An 8,935-nucleotide genomic window follows, 5' to 3' on the forward strand; every position below is an offset into this window, starting at 1 on the left:
TTATGAACGTATTTAATACCACTGAATCGTACACTTAAAAATAGCTATGACAGCAAATTTTATGTTATATGTATTTTAACACAATACAAAAAATTGGGAAAAAAAATAAAGCAGGAGTCCCAATTTAAAAAAAAAAAAAAAGACTGTTATGGTTTCCTTTCCAAAGTAGAAGTGGAAGAATGGAAAAGTGAGTTTCAGTTGCTATGGAAACAGGAGTTGGCTGGGGCCTGCAGCAGTGGCAGCTGGAGGGGAACAAGTGGCTGGGAAAGCTGGCCCTGTGACAGAGGCGGCTTCCGCTGGGGATAAGACCAAAACAGGCTTCAGCAGGGTGGAGGATGAGGTAGAAAGAAGAGAGAAAAGGAGACAGAGGCTGTCTCCAGATACTGGGGCCGATGAATTCTGCAGACATTTGGACGGATGCAGAATGGGAAGCATGTGTGTGTCTGTGCTGCATATGCCAAATGCACAAGCAGCAAAATAAACCCAGTGCCTGAAAAAGAATGGGGTTTCTTTTTTCACCAGCTATCCTGAGGGTCAGAAAGCCTCTGAAGCTTTGAATGACAGAAGAGGAGAAACCTACCACTTAAAAGCCCTCATTGAGTGGGGAGAAATGGACAGGGACTGGCTGTCACACTCTGTGTTCCCTCACCTTTTGCAGAGGGGGTGCAGCTGGCCAGCATGGGGAACTGAACCCTTGACCATGCTCTAACCAACTGAGCTAACCAGTCCTCCTTCACCTTTTGTCCTCAGCACAACTTTTCATATTGAAATTGATGTGGGCCAGAAACACAGCTGACCAAATGCCCCCTTTCCCCACAGGGTTAGCAGGACTGTGGGGGTGGGCAAGCTGGTTGCTCTCTTTCATCTGTGCCTCTGGGTAGCTGTTTCTGCTTCAAGTGGAAAGTTTCCATGATGCTGGGCCTTTGGGGCTCTAGCCTGAGGCTTCAAAGGCTTCAGAATGTTCTTAGCATCACCTTCCAGATGTCGTGATTAGGCCTATGGTGATGACAGGCCTTTGCTGGGTCCTTCAGCAGGGCCCACCTGAGGTAATATTATACTATTCCTATTCCTACCCTAGTAAGAGGAAACTCTAGACCCTTTCCTCCAATCATAGTGGGGTGAGTGGCCATGATGACCTCACATTTGAGAAGGGACTGAATGTTTGTCCCCTCCAAGGCTGATATGGAAGCTTGATTCCCAGTGTGGTAGTGCTGAAAAATAGGGACTTTAGGAGGTGATTGGATTGTGAGAGCCCTGCCCTCATGAATGGATTAACCCATTAATGGGTTAATGAATTAATGGGTTATCATGGGTGTGGACTGGTGGCTTTATAAAAAAAGCAAGTGAGCACCTTAACATGTACTCTTGCTCAGCCCTCACCAAGTAACACCCTGCATTGCCATGTAACTCTGTAGAGAGTACCCACCAAGAAGATGTGCCCCCTGGACCTCAGGCTTCCCAGTCTCCAAAACTGTAAGAAATAAATTTTATTTCATTTCATTTATTTATTTATTTTTTGACAGCTGGTGATATTGGGATCCGAACCTGTGTATTTTTTTTTATAAATTACCCAGTTTCATGTAATGTGTTCTAATTAACAGACAATAAATAGACTAATACAGACTCAAACCTAGGCTTTTAACACTGTTTGACCCTATCATTGTCTATATGCACTCTTCCTGAGATACACTTAGATGATCAAAGAGTTTAAATCAACTTCCACATTGGTATCTTGTTTTGCTTTTCTTCATTTTTCAATAATCAGGAGACTCAAAAAGTGAAAGTGAGCATCGAAAAGAACAAAATACTTCAGAAAAAGCTTAACCAAGAAGGCAAAAGTCTCATACATTAAAAAACTGCAAAACATTGCTGAAAGAAGTTAAAGAAGACATAAATAAATAAAAAGACATCCATGTTCATGGCTTGGAAGACTTAGTATTAAGATGTTACTTCTACCCAAAGTAATCTACAGATTCAATGCAATCTCTAGCAAAATCCCAATGACTTTTTTGCAGAAATAGAAAAATCAATTCTAAAATTCGTATGGGATCTCAAGGGACCCTAAATAGCCAAAATAATTATGAAAAAGAACAAAGTTGAAGGATTCACACATCCTGATTTCAAACCTTACTGCAAAGCTACAGCAATCAAAACAATGTGAAACAGGTTGAGTATCCCTAATCTGAAAATCCAAAATCTGAAATGCTGCAAAATCTAAAATGTTTCGAGCACTGATGTGACACCCAAAGGAAATGCTCATTGAGCATTTTGGATTTTGAATTTTTGGATTAGAGATGCTCAATCAGTAGGTATTCTACAAATATTCCCATATCCAGAAAAATCCAAAATCTGAAACATTTTTGGTCCCAAGCATTTTGAATAAGGAATATACAACCTGTACTGGCATAAAGAAAGATGTACAGGCCAGTGGAATAGAATACAGGCCCCAGAAATACACCATTGCATGTATGATAAAATGATCAAAAGAATGAAGTTGTACCCTTACCTTATACTATATACAAACATTAACTCAAAATGACTCAAGGACCTAAACATAAGAGCTAAAACAATAAAACTCTTAGAAGAAAACATAGGGGAAATGTTTTATGACATTGATTTAGCAATGATTTCTTGGATATGACACCAAAAGCACAGGCAGCAAAATAAAAATTGATAGTTTGATAAATTGATAAATTGAACTTCATCAAAATTAAAAACTTCTGTGCATAAAAGAACATAATCAACAGAGTAAAAAGGCAACCCACAAATGGGAGAAAATATTTGCAATCATGTATCTGATAAGGGACTGCTATCCCAGAATGTATAAAGAACCCTACAACTCAACAACAACAACAAAAAAAACCCCAAACAACCCAGCCTGATTAAAAAATGGGCAAAGTTCTGTAAAAATGTGGTTGCTAGAGGTGGGAGAAAGGGGAGGAGGAGAGAGGATAGTGAAAGGTTTGTTAATGGATATATAACAGCTGGACATAAAAAATAAGTTCTCCAGGTGTATTGTCCAGCTAGTCATCTATAATTAAAAATAATTTACTTCATGTTATCAAATAGCTAGAAGAGAGGAGATCAAATGTCCTCATCATGAAGAAATGACTAAGTATTGTAATGATGAAAATGCCAATTACTGTGATTTGATCATCACAAATTGTATACATATATTGATATTCAGCTCTGTCCCCCACAAATATGTATAATCAATACATTTCAATTAAAAAAAATGGGCAAAGGATTTGAACAGACATTTTTCCAAAGAAGATATACAAATAGCCAATAAGCACATGAAAAGATGCTCAATACCACCCATCTCTTGGAAAATGCAAATCAAAACCACTATAAGATGCCACTTCACACTAGGATAGGATAGCTATTATCAAAACATAACACAAACAATCAAACAAAACAGAAAATAACAAGTGTTGGCAAGGTTGTGAAGAAATGGGCACCTTTGTGCATTGATGGTGGGACTATAAAATGGTGCTACGATGGACAATGGTATGGAGATTCCTCAAAAATTAAACATAGAATTACCCAAAAGAATTGAAAGCAGGGACTTGAACAGATATTTATACAGCTATGTTCTAGCAGCATTATTCACAATAGCCAAAATATGGAAGCAGTCTAAGTGTCTGATGGTGTATTAGTCCACTTCTTGTTGCTATAACAGAATACCTAAGACTGGGTAATTTATAAAGAACAGAGGTTTATTTGCTTACATTTCTGGGACAACTGCATCTGGCACAGGCCTCAGCCTGCTTCTACTCATGGCAGAAAGTGGCAGGCAGCCAGCAGGAACAAGCAGATCACATGGTAAGAGGAAGCAAGAGAAGGAGAGAAGAGGTGCCAGGGTCTTTTAAACAACCAGCTCTTGTGGGAACTAATAGCGCAAGGACTCACTCACTACCCCCCAGGGAGAGCATTAATCCATTCATGAGGGATCCACCCCTCGTGACTCTAACTGCCACACTGGTGATCAGATATCCACATGAGTTCTGGGAGGACAGTACATCCATATCCATCCGATGGATAAATAAAATGTGGTATATACATACAATGGAATATTATTCAGCCTTAAAAAGGAATGAAATTCTGACACGTGCTGTGAAATTGAACCTCAAAGACATTATGCTAAGCAAAATAAGCCATCACAAAGGACAAACACTGCATGATTCTACTTATATAAGGTACCCAGAGTAGTCAAATTCATAGAAACAGAAAGTAGAATGGTGGTTGCCAGGGGCCAGGGGGCGGAAGAATGGGAAGCTGTTTAATGGGGACAGAGTTTCAGTTTGGGAAGATGAAAAAGTTCTGGAGGTAGATGGTAATGATGGTTGTACAATAATACGAAAGTACTTAATGCCACTGAGCTGTACACTTAAACATGGTTAAAAGAGCAAATTTTATGTCATGTATATTTTACCACAATAAAATACATATATTTTAAATATATATGTATATATAATAGTGGAAGTGACCTAGGGTCAGCTCTAGAACTCTGAGAAGTTCTGCCCTCACAGGCTGCCCAGTCAGGCCCAGTCAGCACCCAGGATATGGCCTTTCTGCTACTTCCTTTGTCTTGTAAAAACTTACCACAGGTGCAAACAAGACCACACGCTGGTGTGGGAGCCCCATGTGTGCAGGTGGGAGGGAAACATGAACAAAGATGAAGATTGTTCAGGGGGAGGGCAGAGCACCTTGCTTTGACACAGGGTCTACAGTAATGAGGGCTGTGGGGAAGGAGTGGCCATAGTGCTTGCTCTGGCAGTTCCAAGGTGAAGTGGGGGCTTCTCTCTTGGCTCTTGGGCAGTGTCATAGAGGAAGTGGTGCTTAAAGTAGGTTTGAGGGAATGAGGTTGTGCACATGTGTGAATTGTTGGAGGGCACATCAGGCAGGGCGTTTGGCTAGAGTGTAGTGTATAACTGAGAGACAGAAGGTTAGAGAGAATACTAGGTTGGCAGAAAAGAGGAGGTGACCAGGGAGACGGTCACTTGGTGCAGGAACTTGTGTCACACAAGCCTGTCATGTTGTTACTTTGGAAGATAAGTCTGGATCTGGAGCCAGATCTAAAAGGAATTTGAATGTCTGACTAACAGTAGTAACAACCTCTATTCATCGGCGACTTACTATGTGCATCTTATTCAATAACCTTAAGTGGTAGGTAGCAATCAATATTAGCTCTATATTTCAGCTGAGAAAACTGAGGCTCAGGTTAAGCAACTTACCCAAGAGCACACACAGCCAGTAAGAGGGGAGCAGGGGTATGAACTCAGGCCTACCTGGGTCTCAAACTTTAACACATTACAAGAGAGGCCCTGGGGGGCTGACCTGTTAGCTAAGCTGGTTAGAGGACCACCTTGTAACAACAAGGACATGGGTTCAGATCCCCAAACTGGCCAGCCACCAAAAAAAAAAAAAAAAAAAAAAACCATATTGCATTGTAACCCAGATTATAAAATAAATATCTATGAGCCCATACTAATACAAATAAAAAGAAAAATTAATAGAAGAGCCAAATCTCTCAAGCAGAAGAATTCCAAATAAATTATGTAGATACTCTCTAGGAGAGGAGTATAACTCCTCGTTCTCTTGAGCATAGACTACACACAGTGACTTTCTTCCAATAGTACAGTATGGAAAGGGGGGTGGTGGGAAAGAGTAACTTCACAGTGGAGAAACCTCACAAACACTACCTCAGCCAGGTGATCAAGGTCACTATCAACAATAAGTCACATTGATATTACGGATGCTTGACATGATGCAATGGAAATGGCACTTTACCTCTGTGGTCTTGCTCTGCAAAATCCATAAGCCCAATCTAATCATAAGGAAAATATGAGCCAAATTCCAATAGAGGGGTATTCTACGGTAGATCTGACCAATATTCCTCAAAACTGTCAAAAGTCATCAAAAACAAGGAAATTCTGAGAAAATGTCACAGCCAATAGGAGCCTAAGGAGACACAACAACAAAATGTAATGTGATATTCTACATGGGATACTGGAACAGAAAAAGGACATTAGATAGACATGAAGGAAATCTGAATAAACTATTAACTTTAGTTAATAATAATGTATCAATAGTGGTTTGTAACAAATGTACCATATCGAATAGCAATATTGTTTCATTGTAAGAGATGTACCATAGTCATAAGATGTTAATACTAGGAGAAACTGGCTGTGGGGTACATGGGAACTCTTTGTACTATTGTGTCAATTTTTCTGTAGATATAAACTGTTCTAAAAATACACAAAATCTGTTAAAAACAACAAACAAACAAATTCCTGGATTGCACCCTCAGAAACTGGCCTTCGAATATGCATTTGCACAGGTGGGATGGAGTTGTGAATGAAGGTGGGCCCCATTCCCTGCCTGCTGGTTGACAAAAGAGGAGGAGCAGATACAGGAATACCTGCAGAGAGGAAAACAGTTCACACCAAGGAAATTGTGCACCTCTCCTTCGTCAGACTACCTGAGGTTGGAGATGATGGCTCTCTCAGACTTGCAGTCTTCATAGGGGGAGATCTGGGTCTCCTCTGTCAGACTGGGTTGCCCCTAAGGGAAGGGCCACTTTTCCTCTTGAGGAGCTCGAGGAGGCCTTCCTTGACAGGGGCCTAGGATTCTCCGTATGCATTTTTTATATGGATAGAAAGAGAGGCCATGCACACAGTGTACATTTTTTAAGGGTGGCCAAAGATCTGCTTGCTTCAAAATAATAAGACTCCTAACTCTTTAGTTAAGCTTAACTGATGTCCAAATGCAGCAAACTCAATGCTTTGTTGGGTTTAAAGCCTAAGTTTTCTCGCTGCTGTAGCTCTCCAGCATCCCTTGTATACCAGGCCCTGTCACAGCCCCATGATAACAGTGGTAAGAGTTTAAAATTGTGATGCTAATTCTATAACAGAACAAAACCCAACATCCCAGCAAACTGCTTTTCTCCAGCATCCCTTGTATACCAGGCCCTGTCACAGCCCCATGATAACAGTGGTAAGAGTTTAAAATTGTGATGCTAATTCTATAACAGAACAAAACCCAACCCTTTTGGATTGCAAGAAGCTATTACTGGGAGGTACACAATAGGTCCACCCCAAAATATGAGGAGGGTATCTATCAGCGGAATGCACACAATGTGTGTAATTACTAATCTGCAAAAGTTCTTAAGCACAGGACAGGATGTGTCTCTGGACAAAGCCGGAAGAGCAAGGCCTGGAAATCAAATCAAGAGTTGACAATAAAAGAAAAAAAAAAAAAAAAAAAAGCAGGCCAATTGTATTAACATCAGCTGAAGGAATAACGGGTCAAGAGAAATAATGTGTGAGGAGCTCAGAAGAAAAGCTGTGCCAAAGAGCAAGTCTCTGAGAGTCTGTCTTGTCTCCTACATTGTCTAGAGTAATGGGGGCTCTGAAAACATCTTTGAGCATTACAGGCAGCTCAGGGGTCTGGCTAGAGCTTCCTGGAATACTCTCTTGATGAGGAAGTTTTGTTTTTTGGTTTTGGTGGCTGGCCAGTACAGGGACCCAAACCCTTGACCCTGGTGTTACAAGGCCTCCCTCTAACCAACTGAGCTAACTGGCCAGCCCATCTTGATAATGATCTTACGGCTGGTCCAGGGAGCAGTTGGAAGGAAAAGGTGCAGCAGTCGATTGGTCATGTCTACCACCAGCACAGGATGGGGAAGGAGACCAGCAGTGCTGACATTGTGGACTCACGTATCCCTCAGAGGATACAAGTATCTCAGGCTATCCTGGCTATTAAAACCACTTGTCTTGTTCACCTTGCTTTGATTCCATGAATACTAACCTTCTAACTAGAATCTGTTCTCTCTATATGGGCTTCCCCACAGGGCAGGAATGTGCTGACAAGCTGACATAAAGGTTTCAGGCTGCTCTGCACTTCCTTCTCCCATTGTGATTTAATATATTTGTGGTCTGGCTTCCTCACAAGGCTCCTGTGAATTTGGCTAGTCTGTCCCTTTCAGACCGATTAGCTCCAAGTGCTCTAAAGAACTTCCATCTCCGGCCTGCAAAGAACCAGGATCCCAGCCCCCAACCCCCTGTGATGCTGGCACTGAGGGGTTTTTCTTGATTGATCAGCTTGCCTCCCTCTTTGACATCACTAACAAAAAACTAAACCAACAGAAAGCTGCCTTTTGTCACATCAATCACCCCAACCGCAGCCATCTACCCTGAGCCCAGAATGAGCTGAGCTGTGGGAGACCTGCAAAAAAAAGTGCTAAACTAACTTCGTAAGTTTTGTTGAACACAGAATGAGGAAGAAAGCGGTTCTGTGCCTGGGGGAAGATACCAAGCACATGCGATAGAGAATAAGCAGAAAGAATTGGCAATGTTTAATGTAGAGCAGGGAAGACCCGGGAGGGCCAACCAGTTCCCTGTCATCCAGCATCTGTAGGATTGTAGTGATGAAAAGGGGATAGATTTATTCTCTGAGGCTCCAGAAGAAAGTATAACAACCCAGGGGTGGTAGATACAGGGAGACAGATAAAAAAGAGGAACCTTTTAAGGTAGTGTTCTTCTAACTTTGGTTATTCAAATATCACCTTCACATATTTTTTTCTTTTGTCAAATTTATGAGAAGCAGTGTAATCTTGCGATTAAAAGCACAAACTCTGGAGCAGGACCACCTGGGTCCATTTTTCCAGCTCTGTCACTTACTAGCTATATAACTTTGGACAAATTACTTAACTTCCCTATGCCTGTTTTCTCAGCAGTAAAATAGGGTTAATAATAGTATCTATTCTAGGCTGGCTGGTTAGCTCAGTTGGTTAGAGTGCATCCTTGTAACACAAAGGTCAAGGGTTCAATCCCCTCTATTCACCACCTGCCAAATAAATAAATAAATAAATATTACAATAAAACCTACCTCAAATAGTACTTAATGTATATGGTTGTGGTATTGATTAATT

Source organism: Cynocephalus volans, chromosome 10 (genome assembly GCF_027409185.1).
Source record: "Cynocephalus volans isolate mCynVol1 chromosome 10, mCynVol1.pri, whole genome shotgun sequence".
Classification (NCBI taxonomy): domain Eukaryota; kingdom Metazoa; phylum Chordata; class Mammalia; order Dermoptera; family Cynocephalidae; genus Cynocephalus; species Cynocephalus volans.